This window comes from Maylandia zebra, linkage group LG2 (assembly GCF_041146795.1).
Source record: "Maylandia zebra isolate NMK-2024a linkage group LG2, Mzebra_GT3a, whole genome shotgun sequence".
NCBI lineage: Eukaryota > Metazoa > Chordata > Actinopteri > Cichliformes > Cichlidae > Maylandia > Maylandia zebra.
Genome location: NC_135168.1, coordinates 12,900,345 through 12,918,471, shown reverse-complemented (window position 1 = coordinate 12,918,471; position 18,127 = coordinate 12,900,345). Strand labels below are relative to the sequence as shown.

Here is an 18,127-nt window from a genome sequence, read left to right as displayed (position 1 = left end):
ATCTTGCCCTCTAGCCTCCTTCTCCATGGAGGGTACTGCCCCTTGTGGCTGTTCGACTTGTAGCCAAGCATCTCACTGATCACTGCTGCCGTATTGTAGATCAGCTTGTTAGTGTCGGTAATCGTGGTTGTAGGTATTGCCCGTAGTGCTGCATTAACATCATCTAGCAGACCTTCTGAGGGTACTTCACGTAATCTTGGTAACCGGCTACGGGGGATCCAGGTTTCAAGCTTGGCCATGATCCTATTTTTCAGGTCAGTTCCTCTCGCACTCAACGATCCTTCTCCTATCGCACTTGGGGCTATGTACCCAATCTCGGGTGGGGGTGATGATATCTCCCCCCTCACCTGGCGTCCTGACTCCTCCTTGCCGTAGCATTTGTGTTGTACCTCGTCAATCTCTAGCTGTGAGAGCAGTCCCTTCTTTCGAATGTTGGAACACTGAGCTACTAGTTGTTTCGCCGTCATTGTGGATGTTGGGTATCGAAGAATCCATAGGTCCCTCATCCTATTCATGTAGCCCCTTCCGCCGGGGTTACTTGCGTAGTAGCATTCCAACAACGCCCTGTTTTCGTCCCTTGCCCACCGATGCCTTCTTGTTCCAGTAGCCCACTTTTCGTCAGGGTGCCCTGGTTCCTCAACACCTGACGCGGACCTTGTTGATCCGGGCGACGTCCGAGCCGGCATGCCTTCATATTTATCTGTCTCGCTCATGTCTGCGGTAGGCTTGCTTAGCATAGGGGGTCTAGCCTTAGGACCCTTACTGGATACAGACGCCCCAGGCAGGAATCGAACTTGCGATCCTCTGTTCCAAAGGCGTGTAGTTTAACCACTACGCTATCCAGCTATATATATATATATATATATATATATATATATATATACACACACACACAGTGGGGCAAAAAAGTACTTAGTCAGCCACCGATTGTGCAAGTTCCCCCACTTAAAATGATGACAGAGGTCAGTAATTTGCACCAGAGGTACACTTCAACTGTGAGAGACAGAATGTGAAAAAAAAATCCATGAATTCACATGGTAGGATTTGTAAAGAATTTATCCGTAAATCAGGGTGGAAAATAAGTATTTGGTCACCTCAAACAAGGAAAATCTCTGGCTCTCACAGACCTGTAACGTCTTCTGTAAGACGCTTTTCTGTCCCCCACTCGTTACCTGTATGAATGGCACCTGTTTGAACTCATCATCTGTATAAAAGACACCTGTCCACAGCCTCAAACAGTCAGACTCCAAACTCCGCCATGGCCAAGACCAAAGAGCTCTCGAAGGACACCAGGAAAAGTATTGTAGACCTGCACCAGACTGGGAAGAGTGAATCTACAATAGGCAAGCAGCTTGGTGTGAAGAAATCAACTGTGGGAGCAATCATCAGAAAATGGAAGACATACAAGACCACTGATAATCTCCCACGATCTGGGGCTCCACGCAAGATCTCATCCCGTGGGGTCAAAATGATCATGAGAACGGTGAGCAAAGATCCCAGAACCACACGGGGGGACCTGGTGAATGACCTGAAGAGAGCTGGGACCAAAGTAACAAAGGTCACCATCAGTAACACACTACAACGGCAGGGAATCAAATCCCGCAGTGCCAGACGTGTTCCGCTGCTGAAGCCAGTGCATGTCCAGGCCCGTCTGAAGTTTGCCAGAGAGCACATGGATGATACAGCAGAGGATTGGGAGAATGTCATGTGGTCAGATGAAACCAAAGTAGAACTTTTTGGTATAAACTCAACTCGTCGTGTTCGGAGGAAGAAGAATACTGAGTTGCATCCCAAGAACACCATACCTACTGTGAAGCATGGGGGTGGAAACATCATGCTATGGGGCTGTTTTTCTGCCAAGGGGACAGGACGACTGATCCGTGTTAAGGACAGAATGAATGGGGCCATGTATCGTGAGATTTTGAGCCAAAACCTGCTTCCATCAGTGAGAACTTTGAAGATGAAACGAGGCTGGGTCTTCCAACATGACAATGATCCAAAACACACCGCCCGGGCAACAAAGGAGTGGCTCCGTAAGAAGCATTTGAAAGTCCTGGAGTGGCCTAGCCAGTCTCCAGACCTCAACCCCATAGAAAATCTGTGGCGGGAGTTGAAAGTCCGTGTTGCTCGGCGACAGCCCCAAAACATCACTGCTCTCGAGAAGATCTGCATGGAGGAATGGGCCAAAATACCAGCTACTGTGTGTGCAAACCTGGTAAAGACCTATAGTAAACGTTTGACCTCTGTTATTGCCAACAAAGGTTATGTTACAAAGTATTGAGTTGTATTTTTGTTATTGACCAAATACTTATTTTCCACCCTGATTTACGAATAAATTCTTTACAAATCCTACCATGTGGATTCATGGATTTATTTTTTTTTTCACATTCTGTCTCTCACAGTTGACGTGTACCTCTGGTGCAAATTACTGACCTCTGTGCAAGTTCCCCCACCTAAAATGATGACAATCGGTGGCTGACTAAATACTTTTTTGCCCCACTGTATATATCAGCAATCAATCAGAAAATCATTGGTTCATATTACAATTAAATATGAACAGGCTCCTTAGATGTAAGCAGTTCAGATCTGATGTCATTTACATTCTTCACACAGCACATTCGTCCAGGCTGACAGGTAAACATAGAACTAATCTCAGGTAACATGACTCATAGTAGAGATCCAGTAAGAAAGATTGCAGGCTCTAATATTATTACCACACAATCCAAGGACACACCAACAGCTCAGATTTGTAGAACTATTTAAACAAATGTCTTCTGAATATTCAATTCAGGTTCACAGTGGGGGGGGGGGGGGGGGGGGGGGGGTTTCGTGGAATTTTTTAAATAAAGTCTGCAACACAGAAAGAGCTGTGATCAAGCTATTTATTACTGCGCCAACACACATCAAACATCACAGTTCAGTCATGTCAGCGCTGCCACAGAAGTCGTGCTCCTCCTCCTTTACGCCTTCCAAGGAAGAGGGAGGAAGTTACAAACTGATCACACCACACTTCACGTGTCTCGCTATGAAACCTAACGCATCAATGGTTGTGCTGTTTTGTGCCCTTGGCCTTATCAGCACCTGTAAAGGGAGTTGTTTTCTCAAACTGCTGAAGTAAGTTCATCTAGTTTTAGCAACTTTCACTGAACAGTAACAGTGTCACAACTAAGCATATGCATAAGCACTTAAACACTTTAAATGAGAATAACAGAACATTTCTATTACAGAGGCTGGAACCTGTCCCAGTAGTAGGTAGAGCACACCTGGACAGGTCACCAGTCTGTCAGAGGACTAACACAGAGACAGACATCAGAGTAACAAATCTATTTAAAATTAATGTAAGTTTGCTGCAGCTGTATGTATGAACATGTGTTTCTGTGCTCACAGTCCACCTCTCAGGAACCTGCAGTTCACTTTTAGTCTACTTTAAACAGACCTCACAAAAGGCTGATGTGGCTGGATCAGTAGTCTGATTTGAGTACGATACCTTTGGCCAGGGATTCATCTGGTGCATCGCTTCACTGCAGTCTTACGTATTTTCCCCACACCTGAATAAAAAAATACTGATATATACAAATAACAGCTTCAGCTGATGCAGCCTGACTCAATCCTAGATGTTCAGCACACAGAGACACAGAGGTGCCGTTTAAAGTTTAGTGTTAACCTGAGTCACTGATCATTTGCAGTATTACAGAGTCTGGCAGTCTTTGCATGATGTCCACGTCACTGTAAGTTTCTAGCTGACTTCACTGCAATTTCAATTTCAATTTCTGCTGTTCACAAACGCTGTCCATCTAATCTGACTGAGCTGGAGCTGTTTTGCAAAGAAGAATGGGCAAAGATTTCAGTCTGTAGATGTGCAAAGCTGGCAGAGACAGACCCTAAAAGACTGGCAGCTGGAACTGCAGCAAAAGCTGGTTCTACAAAGTGTTGACTCAGGGGGCTGAATAATTACGCACACCCCACTTTGCAGTTATTTATTTGTAAAAAATGTTTGGAATCATGTATGATTTTCGTTCCACTTCTCACGTGTGCACCACTTTGTGTTGGTCTTTCACCTGGAAGTCCAATAACATTGATTCATGTTTGTGGCTGTAATGTGACAAAATGTGGGAAAGTTCAAGGGGGCCGAATACTTTTGAAAGCCACTGTATATGTAGACACAGGACTACAAGTAGAAGATCAGACATGAAAGTGGAGATAACACAGAAGACCTGCAGCAAAGGTCAGAGGTCAGACTGGGCCCTGGATTCAACAATGAGCCAATGATCATCAAGCAGTGACTAAAGCAGAGCCCTGACCTTCTGACATTCATCACACAGTCAGAACAAATGTCTGCTGATGACTTCATCTCATGAAACGACTGATAGATGTCAGTTCATTGATCAGCTGAGCTGCTGATCTTCATCGTCACAGAAACATTCAGCTTGTTTCAATCAGTAAATAACTCCCACTACTCCCAGTTTGAACTGTTCCCACTCAAAATGCTGTGAGAACAATGATCATTGTAGAACTTCACAAACATCACGTGTTGTTTTCCACATGTAAGATCAGCAAACACACAGAAACTTCCTGTTGCCACACACGGCCTCTAAAATCTCTTCCACGCTTTCTGTCTGAAGTCCACTCTCTGTGTCGGATCCACAGGAAACAACAAGATCTTATTAACATGGTTTTCAATGTGTCTCCTTCCAAAAAGTCCAACCAATGAACAAATGTGTGTATTTGTGGAGGCCGAACAAAAGCATGACACATTTCTCTGTTTCTATAAACTGGAGTCAAACACAAACATGAAGAGTTTCACTGACAGACTCCAAAATGCCCCCACAGTGGATCAAAGGGAAATCCTACAGTGTGGCCAGAGACTCTTAATGGCTCCAACATCAACACATCCACAATGTTGGATCCAGTTCTGCCTCACAGAGTTACTAAGACACACCCTCTGCAGCATCACAACAGCTCCACCTGCTTCACCTGCCTCCTCAGCATCTGTACACCTGAAGAGAAAAGAAAGGCTCCAACAGCTCAAATCTACAAAGGATTCATGAAGTTTCATCCAACAATAACATGTTTGCCTTCCACAGTGTGCTGTTAGACACCACTGTACCTCTGCCATTTCAAAAAGAGCAGCTTGGGAACATTTTGGCTCCAAACACTTTGTGTTTAAGTTCTTTGTTTTCTTTGTGAAGCCGACAACATCTGGAGCTTTGTGACTCATAGAAACATCATTTTGTTCTTTAGATGACAGCAGATTGGGACTGAATAATCAATCACTATCAAACCAATAAAGACAAACATGCTGATTTTACAGGAACTTTGTTGGAGAAGCTGCAAAGACATGAAACTGGTGGAGATCCCAAACCAGTTGATAGTGCTGGTTATTCCAAATAAAGCTGTTTCCCTTTGAGATGAAATGACTTTGTGTCCTGATATATAATAAGGATGTTGTTGTTTTTGAGCCCCTGTATTAAAAGTAGTTTAAAGTCAGCTTGAGTTTGATGTCTTTATGTCAAAGCTGCTCATGATGTTGAGCTGCTGATGGAATAAAAACAATATAAAAGCATGTAGTCCAGACTTAAATGTAGCCTGTTGTTAGCTGAGGTCCACACACAGTGTTTGACAGTGTAAAGTGTGTGAAAGGGCTGCTGGTGGAGCTCACTAGGATGAGCAGGTGACCACGAGGTGGAGAGCAGCTGGCCTGGCTTTGACCCGGGCCACGCCCCCTTTCTCTCTGCTTTGCTGTCACTTATCTTCACTGCTCTGTCCAATAAAGCTGAAAAAGGCCCCGAATCAAAGAAATCTGCTGCAGCCTCTGAAATGTCTTCTGTTTCCTTCCCGACGGCTTTTTCACCGTCAGCCCATCAGACAGTCCAGCAGCATTTATGATGATGTCATGATGTTGAAGAGGCTGCTACGGTGGCCTCCCATGACCCCCAGCCTCATCACAGCTGAGATGCAGACATTTGAAAACATTCAGCAGACAACTGAATAACAGTCCAACACAACAGTCTGTGTGCAGACACACACTGACCTTTCATATAGTCAAACACAGCTGGTTGAGTCATTTCTCTGTGAGTCTAAACACAGCACACACAGAGAAATGTAGACAGGATGTGCAGCCAGTGCAGTAAATGGTCTCAATATCAGCTCTTTAGAAAATGATCCTGATGAACATGAAACTAACATCCAATGAGAAACAGCTTCCTTGTTTCATGTCCAATAACAATAAATGCAGAGCTAATAAAGAGCTGTTCTATTGTAAAATGCTGAGATGATTATTAGACAGAACCCAGCGGCTCACCAAAAGCCTGCATTGAAAATCTATATGAAAGTCATCTATGCTCATATATGGCAAAATCCTGTAACTGTCACTGTGTTTTTCATCTGTGCTCTTGTTGGTTGGACAAGTTTGTAAATGACAAAGAGCTCAGTGAACTTTGCATCCATCAGATCCTGTTAGATGTTTGTTTTTCCTTCACAGCTTTGTGATGAAGGCTGAAGAACAGAGATATGAACTATTGCCAATATGAATCCTGATGCATGACGTGGGCACAGACCCACCAAAGCAACACTCAGCTCACCTCATTCCAGGCGCTTGTCTGCTGGAGACCATGAGCCTTGTTAGTCACACATCAGCACCGTGGTAGGAAACAGCCTCCATCATTTCATTAGATCTGAATGTGGACTTTTTCCCTCTGGATGAACCAAGTCTGTCAAATCTATTGATCCAACACAAACAAACACATTGGCTCACAGTCAGATTGGCTTTGTATGGATGGTGTAACAGGGGCTGGGAAAGGATGCTGAAAGCTGAATATAACACAGAACAATAACAGGACATATAATAATGTAGAAACATGATCTTCAACAGGCACACTTCTGTTATTCATGATCACAAACACAAAGAACTTGTGCAGCCCTGATATCAGCCCTAATATATGAGTGTGTTTGCCCAAAGACTGAAACAGCATCAACATGACAGCTGTAAGAAATCTTCTCTCAGCCTTGTTTGGCAGAAGATCCCTGCAACAAAGATTGTAGCTGAAAGATGACGTGTGTAAAGTTTGCTCTGTGGGAGGGTCGAGGCTGTTTTTAGACCTTTGATAGTTTCCAATCCAGTTCTGACAGACAGGAATAAAAACAACATCATTAAGATCAGATCATGGAGCTGTTTGCTGCCTTGTTTCTATCTTCACATTACAAGACTTTACTACAATAAAGATGCTGACATGTATCTGTAGCAACAACATCATTGAATCTAGAACAACTGGAGCCAAACCAGTGGCTCTGCTGGGATCACTGGTGAGCCAACACTTCCTTGTTGATGCAGATTTCAGGGCTTCCTTTTGCTCCTCCGTTATAACTGTTCTCTCTTCTCAACACATGATGACACAAAGGAATCAGCAGTGACAAAGATGATGCTGAAGAGAAGCACACACTTCACACATATAACAGAGCAGTGCAGTTACACACACCTCTGCTCGACATCAGGCCTCAAACAAAGACACAAAACACTAACTTGACTCTAAACAGAAGAAACGAGCAGCTGTTTCTGTTCTGTGCTTATTTATATTTGACACACATGCTTCTCTTTGTGCAAACACACATCGCACTATAAGGGTAACCTCGCACACAATGATTGGACAGCACAGTGATGATGCTGGGAGATCCTATACGCAGCAACACAGAAACACTGAGAACTTTAAACAATGATGGAAAGTGTTATAAATGACTTGTTGGCCTCTGATCTGTCACAAACAGCTGAAACGTGTCTCTCATGAGTCACATGAAGGTTTTTGACAGAAAGGACAAAAAGTAGCTGCAGTCAGTTTGTGTCATTTTTATATTTATTCATCTGGGAGAAAAATCTGAGGGACATTAAAATGTGTTTTCAACAGAGACAAGAACATGAATATAACAGAACAGGTAAATGAACATGTTTCAAGTAAACAGCTGGACTGATCAGGTCCAAACACAGAGTGATAAACTTGTCAAACAGCTGTCATATCTTTATATAGAAGCTCTTTATAAATGCTGCTCACTGCAGTCTGTTTACTAATAATGTCAAAGTGTTAGAAACACAGAAACATCAGAATGGTCTTTGTTCACAGAAACCTGTCTGGGATCCTTTGTTGTTCTTTTGATGCAGAGTTACATTATAAATATAAAGAGTTATTTCAGAGTCTCATCAGTTTTCCTGCATGTCTTTATTTAACACATCAGCAGGGCTGAAGCTCTCATGTTAAACACACACTGATCTATGGACACGTTCATGTGTTTCTAACAGAACCAGGCTGTTATCAGCCTGCACTAACATTATGTCACACACACTGAATGTAACAGTGACAGTTTACATCATCACACAATCAGCTGTGATTGTTTCACTGTCATCAAACGAGTCAACAGGAAGTAGAATCAATAGAAACCAATCATTTCCTGACAGCATGTCTGATGGAAATAAGTGCAGATTATGTATGAAGTCTAACTGCACACAGTAACTGTGTTACAATAAGGACTTAACAGCGCCCTCTGCTGGAGTGTTTCACACTGAGAGCAGCTTTCCTCTGAATTCAGTGAGGTTATGACTGAAATTATTGGTGTAGTCGGTTTTATAAAGACCAGACCAGTAAAAACAAGAGTGTCTCTGCTGTCTGTGAGGAGATGGAGCCGAACATCAAGCTGTGCTGTTTCACAGTGAAGCCAGGCGGCTGTCACCAGGAAAAGTCTTGTCCTGAGTTTTTGAGCTCAGAGAGCAGATCAGATGTTTTTGGAGCAGGAGCACAAGTATGAAGTCGCAGAGTTAGTGATGAGAGCTTCCTGGCAAAACTGGCCTACCTGAGTGACATATTTGGAAATGAAGTAAATCTACAGCTTCAAGGGAAAGATAAAAACCTCCCTCAGGTCACAAGATCAGCTCTGTCACTGGAAAGCTTGCAGTGTGGGGCAGGAGACTCGATGAAGGAGACACAGATTCATTGGAGAACCTGCATGAATTTGTTGACACTACTGATGATGATGCCGCCTCAGTGACTCCATATATCAAGCAGCATATTTCATCACTGATGGGATACTTTTAAAAGGACTTCCATGAAAACAGTTCCCAGCATGACCAGCTCCAACTGGTTTCAGCTTTGCAGAGCAGAACCAGTTCATTGACGTCTGACTCCACACTGAGACTGCAGTTCACATCACAGACACTGAGTGGATTCTGGCTGAGTGTAGAGAAGCAGTATCCACTCTGAGGGCAGCAGGCTCTGGGCGTTCTTCTTCCTTTAGTCTCATCTTTGTGAGGCTTCTCTGCTGCTGCTGCAGACCAAGTCCAGGTCCCAGCTAAACACTGAGCAGGAGCTGAGAGCTGCAGGATCCTGCTTCAAAGCTGCTTTGAAAAGCTGTGCACTGCAAAACGTGCTCGTCGGAGCCATTAATGCTGACTTTGTTATTTTGATCAAAGAAAGAAATCAGCACAAACTGTTTGATTCGTTTTTGTTTTGTAGGTTAAAGTGTTTCATATATTGTGCTCCTGAGTTAATGTTGCTGATCAGTTTGAATTCATTTTGATTGTTTATGGAGTTTATTTCATTTTATGTTTCAGTATCAAACGGTTCAAATGTTTATAGTTTTAGTAAGGATTTCTTTTTTATTGAAGGTAAATTGTTGCACTTTACATTGTTTCCATCTAAAAGTGTTACATTGTTTCTCTTCCAAACTAAAAAGTGTTTCTGCTGCAGCTTCCTTTCACTCTTTATCATTTTCCAGTCAGTGAAAGTCTTTTTGTGTCCTCCTAAAATCCACCGTGCTCACAGTGAACACTCGTATGCTGTTGTGCTGTCACAGACTGTTATCAGCCGTGTAGCCGCTCATACCTCATTTATTCTTCTTGTTCTACCGTCAGACCCAGGCGCACAGCTTTGGTTGAAGTTCTTATGTTTGATTTCATAACAGCTCTTCAGACTTCCACTCTTTAGAACTTTATAAGTATTTTTGACAAAGCCATCTTCTTTTACTCATCCAGTCAGCAAGCTCCCAACATAGTAACCTATCAACCCGCACACCCACATAGCTTGTTCTTCTTTATCGTTTTATTGGCAGTTGGTGGTGCATTACCGCCAACAGCTGGCTGGGAGAGTGGACCAGCATGATGCTAACCTGCATAGCTGCGTGTCGCGCCAGTTCAAAAGTCAGCCACGGCAGCCGGCAGGAAGAAACTATCCAACTACGCAATAAATGAGAAACTGCTTTGTGATCCGGACAAAATCCTCTTGGGGTCTGGATTTGGACCGGAGTCCAGGAGTTGGGGACCCCTGTTATAGTACCATATCACCCTATTAGAGCACTTTGCTCTCACACTGCAGGCCTACTTGTTGTTCCTAGAGTATTTAACCCTTGGATGCACAACCTACCAATACCTACACTCTTCCACGAGTGGGGTCAAAAATGACCCCAAATAGAAACAATGCATTTTGCTATAAACTCTGTTGTTATTCTTCAAAATCTTTAAAATGAAGAGTTGTAATATTTTCATGTTTGAGTTGTTCCTCATAAAACATGTTTGTGACATGAGGCCCTTTGCATTTTTATTTATTTTTTCATTAATTTTAAGAAATCGCAGTTTTTGTATCACTTTTGTACGCTTGCTCGGCATATACTGCAGAAGCTGGGTCTTCCCTCTGAAAGGCACAAGTTGTTCATCCACTGTAACACAATCACTGTGGATGAATTTCTGCCTGCAGTTGACCAGGAACAGGCCCCATATGTAGCAGAAAGCTGCCATGTGGTTTGTTTTCAGTCGGTAGGCTCTGGTCCTCTTGTCCTCAAAGTGCAAGAAACGGCGAATATCTTTAAATCTTTGAATTGACATAGTGGCCTTGTACAATGGGTTGTGCAGAGGACTCCCAAAACACACACCGACTGGTACATCCCAGTTCTTCTCACTTCCTGCAAGAATGGTCAATCAAATGAAGGCCAGGAGCTTATGTTTGATTACATTTTTCCACTCTTTCCCCTGTCTGTGGCTACTCTTCGTGCCTCCATGTTTGTGTATGACATCTTCCATGCATTTACTGGGGAGAAAGTACTAAACCCAGGTGCAAGCCCTGGCCGACTAATTCAGAATATTGTGGCTAGAGCAGTAAGAGGGGCTCATTCTGTTAGACTCAATATTTATTTCCTCTTCAGAGGACTCCTCTGTATCTGACTGGCCTTGTTCAGGGGGGGGGGGGGGGGGGGGGGGGGAGATAGTCTGGGTCCTCTATATCTTAGATGTCAGATTCTGAGTCAATGCCTCCAATGGGCTCTTCATCCCATCCGTCCTGGATCATTTGTAGGGCCACAGGGATCCTAGCTGGCCTCATAGCAGCCGTGTTACTTTGGATAATACCCCCCTCCCCCCCAGAAAGGACAATGTTTGAAATGCACAGGAAACTATAAACAGGGCTGCACATAAATGGTCCACAGGTGCGCGTTTGCTGTCAAAATAAAAGACGCGCACCACATAAGAAGTTGGGACACTCGTTTGCGTACATTAGATGTTCTGGAGGAGGACAGACATTTGTTCAGAACTCTTAAAGATGTCCAAGAAGCAAGCTCTGTAAGCAATTACTTAGGTGTTGCCATGAAACGCTGTGTGGCAGGCAGGGATTGGACCCAAACGCAAACTCACGGGGACAGAACTTGAACTCAAAAGCACAGCTTTATTGCTGGAAAACAGAACACAAGCAATACAAAACTAAACTGGGAAATGCTAATTATAACACATACCAGAAGACACGGGGAGAATCACACACAGCAAGAGGGACAACGCGACACTGACTCAGAGAAACACAGGGTTTAAATACACTGGGGAGTAACGAGGGGGATGAGACACAGAAGGAGGGCACAGCTGGGAGAAATCAGGACTGACGAGACAAGCAAAGCAGGACACACTCACATAAGACACGGACCTTCAAAGTAAAACAGGAAGGATCACACAGAGACGCGAACTTGACACAGTGGAGACAGCAACTAAGAAACACAGAGACATAAACCATAAGGCAGAGGACTCTAAGAACCGAGAGACACAGAGGGGAACTCAAACATGCAGACACAGACTTACACAGAACAGAGGGGACATAGAGAAACATGAAGGGCAAGGGATCGAAACTAGAAACCATAGAATAACTCACACAAGTACAAAAATACAAACATCACAAAGAACTAAAAACGCTGGGTCAGGAGACCCAGGACCGTGACAGGTGCTCCTCCACCGCAAAAGAAGCGTGTATTCTCTGAATTTCCGGGAATGCTCATATTTTGACAGCGAATGCACACCTGCGGACCACTTATGTGCAGCCCTGACTATAAATCATTTACGTTACTGTGCAAAAATTAATTCTTGATCCATCAGAAGTGTAAGTGGAACAGTCAGAGTTGCTAAGAATGAAAGTTTCATAGAAGATTCCATAGGAACTGCTTGGAGTCATTTTTAACCCCACTTGTGGAAGAGTGGGGTAGTGATACAAAAACTGCATTTTTTTAATTAATGAAAAAATAAATAAAAATGCAAATGGCCTCATGTTACAAACATATTTTATGAGGAATACCTGGAATATGAATATATTACAACTTTGCATTTTAAAGATTTTGGAGAAAAACAACCCCTGGGGTCATTTTTGACCCCACGTGTGCATCTAAGGGTTAAAGTAGAATGGGAGGCAGAGCCTTCAGTTTTCAGGCCCCTCTTCTGTGGAACCAGCTTCCAGTTTGGATTCAGGAGACAGACACTATCTCTACTTTCAAGATTAGGCTTCAAACTTTCCTTTTTGCTAAAGCATATAGTTAGGGCTGGACCAGGTGACCCTGGATCCTCCCTTAGTTACACTCAAAGAAATCTGTTGTTGTGGGCGTAGTTGTCTGCTGCTGAAAACTCCAGTGATTTTCCTGCAGTTTGACATCTAATGTGATCTTGTGAACTTCGTGAGTCCAGGTAACGAACCACTCTGACTAGATTGTATCCTGTCATCTCAACAAGAACAAGAATTAAGTGTCTGAATTTCATGCAGATGCTACATGATTTAATTATGTTCACCACAGAAACATGAAATTATTTTGTTCAAATCACAAGTTTGAATCTTGTACATGTAACAACCACCCAATAGGTGTAGGCTGCTGGGGGACTCCCATGATGCACTGGGTGTTTCTTCTTCACTCACTGTGTGTTAATACACCTCTACGTGTTTAATCATGAGTTATTATTCATATCTGGCTCTTCCACAGCACGTCTTTGATGTCTTCTTTCTCTCAGCCGAACTGGTCACATGGCTGCCCCTCCCTGAGCCTCGGCACATCCTGTGGCTGCAGAATCAGCAGCAGCTCTAATCAAACATGATCCTCAAGTGTCAGTGAGAATAAAAGAAAAGGAAGTCATTTGTCATGAGAAGTGGGGCTCAGGAGGTGGAGCAGGTCACCTGACAATAGAAAGGTCGGTGGTTTGATCCCTGCTGCTCCAGTCTGCATGCCACAGCATCTTTACTGGTCGTGTTACTATGGTAACCCAGAGGAGTTTACTATGATAAGTATTAATTAATTCATTAAATGAGACAATCAGTCAAAAGTCAATCATTCATTTTTAATCAGCAGTGTTTTTGGAATCATCACATAAATTTAAAACAAAACCAAAAACGCTGAACAAGTTTGTAAAGTTTTTTCTAAGCCAGTCGTCACAAACGTCTGTAAGTTTGAAGGTTTTCAGCTGACAGACGTTCAGGTAGTTTCATCGCTCTGGTTTGGAGGATTCAATGTTTATTAATCGTCCCTTCAGACGACCAAAGGCTGCCACGTGTACGGTAACAGCACAGACACGTGACAGACTAGACTTTCATGTGACAGCGTTTAATCTGTAAAAGGTGACGTTGACATATTTTGGAGGCGTGTTGGTCACCAAACTGAACGTGTTCACTCACTGGAGTCTGTGTGGTTGTTGTTGTTGTTATTCACCGTCTTCTCTCTGACTGTGATGATGGTCCCATTTCCTTTAGACACAGCTAAAGATGGAATCTCCACAGTCACTTTACAGATGTGTGTTCCTGAATCCTCTGATGTTTGAAATGTTCAAAGATGAGTCTTTGCCTCCTTTTTCAGACACTTGGAGATTGATTTGCGTTGGTCTCTCTCTTAATTGTTGTTTGATTTTTCAGCCAGGCCACTCTGAATCTTTCAGACGTTCTTGTCCAGCAGCAGGTGATGCTTACGGTCTCTCCCTCCATGACAGAAACATCTGGACTCTGGGTCACAACAAACATGCCCGATGAAACAGCTGCAAGAGACACAAAACTGTGAGTCAGTACAAGAGACGAGTCTCCAAAAGTTGGTTCTGTTCATCTGGACGCAGTGTTTTGTGAGAGAAACGTTTCGTCATCATCAGGTGACGTCTTCAGTCTCAGCTGCAGGTTTCAATCTTATAAACAGGACATTTGCATAATGACTGAAACCAGCCCACTGGGGCTGAGGTCAGTTCCTTCATCTTAATCATGCAGATTCTCATGACCATCGATCAACAACCACTGATCCATGTCCATGAGTCCCATTCACAGAGTTGGGGAATGGCTGCAATCACAGCATGTAAGATGGTGACAGATGGACCCTTAGGCCCCTCCTCCATTCAGAGATGGTCTTTCCCTTTTCACGTAAATGGCCTCCTTGACTCCGCCCTCAAACCAGCGTTCCTCCCTGTCCAGGATGTTACATCCTCATCATTGAAAGAGTGTCCACTGGCCTGTAGGTGTAAACAGACTGCAGAGTCCTGGCCTGACGAGGTGGCTCTTCTGTGTTGTAGCCAGAGGTTGTTTGGTTTCCCCGATGTATAAATCCTGACAATCCTCCTGCACTTAACAGCGTACACTATGTTACTCTGTTTGTGTCGGGGGACCCGATCCTTGGGGTGGACCAGTGTTTGGTGCAGAGACCCGGTGTTTAGAGAAAATGCGTCTCAACCAGGGGCGATTCTAGGATCAGAGCTTTGGGGTGCTGAGCACCCAGAGAGCTGCCCAGCCAGGCAAGATAAACTTTACTCGTCACGATGAGACGTCTTCCCCGTCTCTGTCAGTCCCTGCATCCCTACATGCCTCCAGCTGTCCCGAGTTCTCTCTGACTGTCTCCTTGGTGCATTTAAACCCCTGTTCCTTCCTGTCCTCGTCGTCTGTTGTCTTCGTCTCCGTTATCAGTCATCCTAATTTTACCCTCTCTGTGCAAGTCTGCAAATTTCTGTATTAAATCATAAGATTCTTAAATTCATCAAGTCTCAAAACATGACATCACTGTTTTGTACATTTTAACACAATTTAATAAACATGCTTCAGCCAGTACCTTTTGATTAGCCTTGTCTCGGTTTCTTGCTTTGTGGTAGATCTTTATTGTTTTCACTGAGATATTTGAATGCTAATCAATAAATCAATATTCAATTCTAAAAACAAACTCTAATCAAACAGTTTTTGAAAAGTTTGTAACAAAACCATCAAATCTGATCAAGGTTATTTAAACGCTGCTAAAGAAGAATGGATTGGAATAAAAACATACATATCCTGACCTTAATTACTGGGGAGAATGATGAATGATGCTCATAGTGAGTAAAAAGTAAACTGAGTGATTCTTTGGACAGACTTTTAAAGTGTTCGTATAATATAATACAGATACATAAAAATACACTCCAAAAATAGAGTCCTTGAAATGTACAAATGTACAAAATATTAATTTAAACAATTATAAAAATGGAGGCAACTGTGCCTATGGTACAATGTATAAAAAGCTCTTCACTGCAGACACGACTAACATGGCTCTGCAGATTGTTTCTTTTATTTTAACCTCACCTTCAGGTTGGCAAATCTATCAGTGTTTGGTGATCAACTCTCTCAAGCAGTTTAACAGTTTCTGCTGTAACTGTCACTGCTCCCTGTCTGCTTCCTTACCTGATTCTTCCTGACCTTGTTCTTTCCCTCTTTGAACTGATAATCATACACAAATAGATTGTATTAGATGAAAAAATTACATTAATATGAAAAAATACTATTGAAACCACTAATAAAAAAGTCCTCCCTCAGTGTACTTTCAACCAAAAGGCAAATAACCAAACACATGAACATCAAATAAAAGACATAAATACTGAAACACTGATCCAACATTATCCTTTATTGACGGATCATTTGTTCTTTCATTTTTACCTGAATGTTGCTGCTTCTTTTGAAAAGACGTCCTTATATCCATTATGAACCTGACTGACACACACACACACACACACACACACACACACACACACACACACACACACACACACACACACACAACAGGAGTTATAAGGTTAATGGGAATCCAGTCAGTTACCTGGTAAGTACCTTGGGTTTAATATCGGCACATATGACAAAGTGAGCAGCTTCTCTCATTCCTTCCTTTTCAAACAGGACAGTGGTAACAACAGCAGCTACGGACAAACATCGTCAGAAAACACGTTTAACACAGCAGGTTACCTGGTGTAATGTTTTTCAGGTAAACAGAAACATGGTCTGACTCCTACCAACTATATAAAGAGTAACTGAAGGTTAAATGCAGCTAACATGTCCTGTTTTAAGCCAGGCACTTCCACCTCCGCTCTGCTGCGTCTCAGCCACCATCTCTCTGGCACAAAGGGCACCAGAGCCAGAGCAGGGGAGAGCTGGAACAAACCATTCTGGGAGGGGGGTTATCTATACTTCTGTTGTTAAAAGATCTCAACCAAGTACTGTATACTTTCTATATTTTTTGTAGTGTATCACACAAACACCAAATATTGTCAAAAAAGTAAGAAATCTTTGGGGGTGCTTTGATCCATTTTGGGAAGCACCCCCCAAAACGGGCTAAAAACGCCCCTGAATATAGTTCTTTACACATTTGCCTACCAAGTGGAAGCTCAGCGGCTGAATCTCAGGAGGAGACAAAACATCTCTTTGGGGTTGTGTCAGAAATGGCATCAGGCCTAAAAATGTGTCCAATCACACATGAACAGTCACCCACTGTGGTGCCCTGTGAGTAACAGCTGAACGCAGCCAGTAAGCAGTTAAAGCAGTTCTTTTGTTAAATCCCTCGAATTAAAACTCTGATTCTGCACTTCAACACATCCTGATTGTTTTACTTTGGACAGAGACACAGCTACAGCAGAGTTCATTGTCCAAATACTTATGGGACAAACACTTGTAGTATATCACACAACACAGTACGTGAACATGTACTGAAGCTCCCCTTCCTGCAACCCTAAGTTGGACATGTGGTTATGAAACTAGATGGGCGGTAAAATAAGAACCATTATGGATGACTGTTGCTGCCTGTAAATCAAAGTCTGCCTGAGGTGGGATTTCAGAAGCAGAAACCATGAGGAGCACAGCACCACTCCCAGAAGGGTGAGATGTGAAGCCATGTGATGAGTGAAATGATGATGGAGGAGAACACAGATGAAGATCTGGAAGCTGCTGCCTCTTTATATAGTAGACACTGAAATCACCTTTTGCCTCCCTGCCAGCACGAAAACCCACACTAAAAACCCACTTACACAAACCCTCGGCTCTGGGATGGATTCAGAAACATGTCAGTTGTGGTAAACAAATGGACGGTTTTGCAACCACAAAGTTTAATCCTACAAGGGCCGAATTATGTTCACTCTGTGAGAGGTGAACCTCAGACAGTTAGCAAGAGAAACATTCAAAGAAACAACCTAAATAACACAAACTTAGCAGTTGGGATGCAGATCAGACGATATCAGCAACGTGATGATCAAATGTAGTTAAAAACACAAGAAAAACAGGCTTTTTGCTCCAAAAGGACAAACAAAGCAGGGCCAGATTAACCTGTCGGCACCTGCTGGCGTGCAGAGTAACATGTGACAACAACACACACGTGGTCACCTCAACTTGTTTCACTGGAGTTTCTCTTTTAGAGCTTTAACCTCCTAAGACCTGAACTCTTTCATGCATTTTTAAAGTCTCTTTGCTATTTGGGCTGTTTGGGACCTGATTCATGTACAAACAAAGAATTACCAGAACTTTGTTTCTGAGAGAAATGAGATCCACATATGAGGATATTCGCTTTAAATGTCGACAGAACAGAGGCAGGATAATGACCTCGTAAGTGC

General features: G+C 43.1%; 2 long non-coding RNA genes across 2 annotated transcripts in view; one reads left to right on the top strand and one right to left on the bottom strand.

Moving 5' to 3' along the window:
- The window catches only part of LOC112433374 (uncharacterized), a 254,707-nt gene that overhangs the window by 117,043 nt on the left and 119,537 nt on the right, over positions 1-18,127 (top strand). The window lies entirely within an intron of this gene.
- LOC143420827 (uncharacterized) overlaps positions 13,639-18,127 on the bottom strand; it is a 36,567-nt gene continuing 32,078 nt past the window's right edge. The window contains exons 5-6 of the long non-coding RNA XR_013100559.1: positions 16,191-16,244; positions 13,639-14,290 (exon numbers count right to left, since the gene is read on the bottom strand). This is a non-coding gene — a long non-coding RNA (uncharacterized LOC143420827). The remainder of the gene's footprint in view (positions 14,291-16,190; positions 16,245-18,127) is intronic.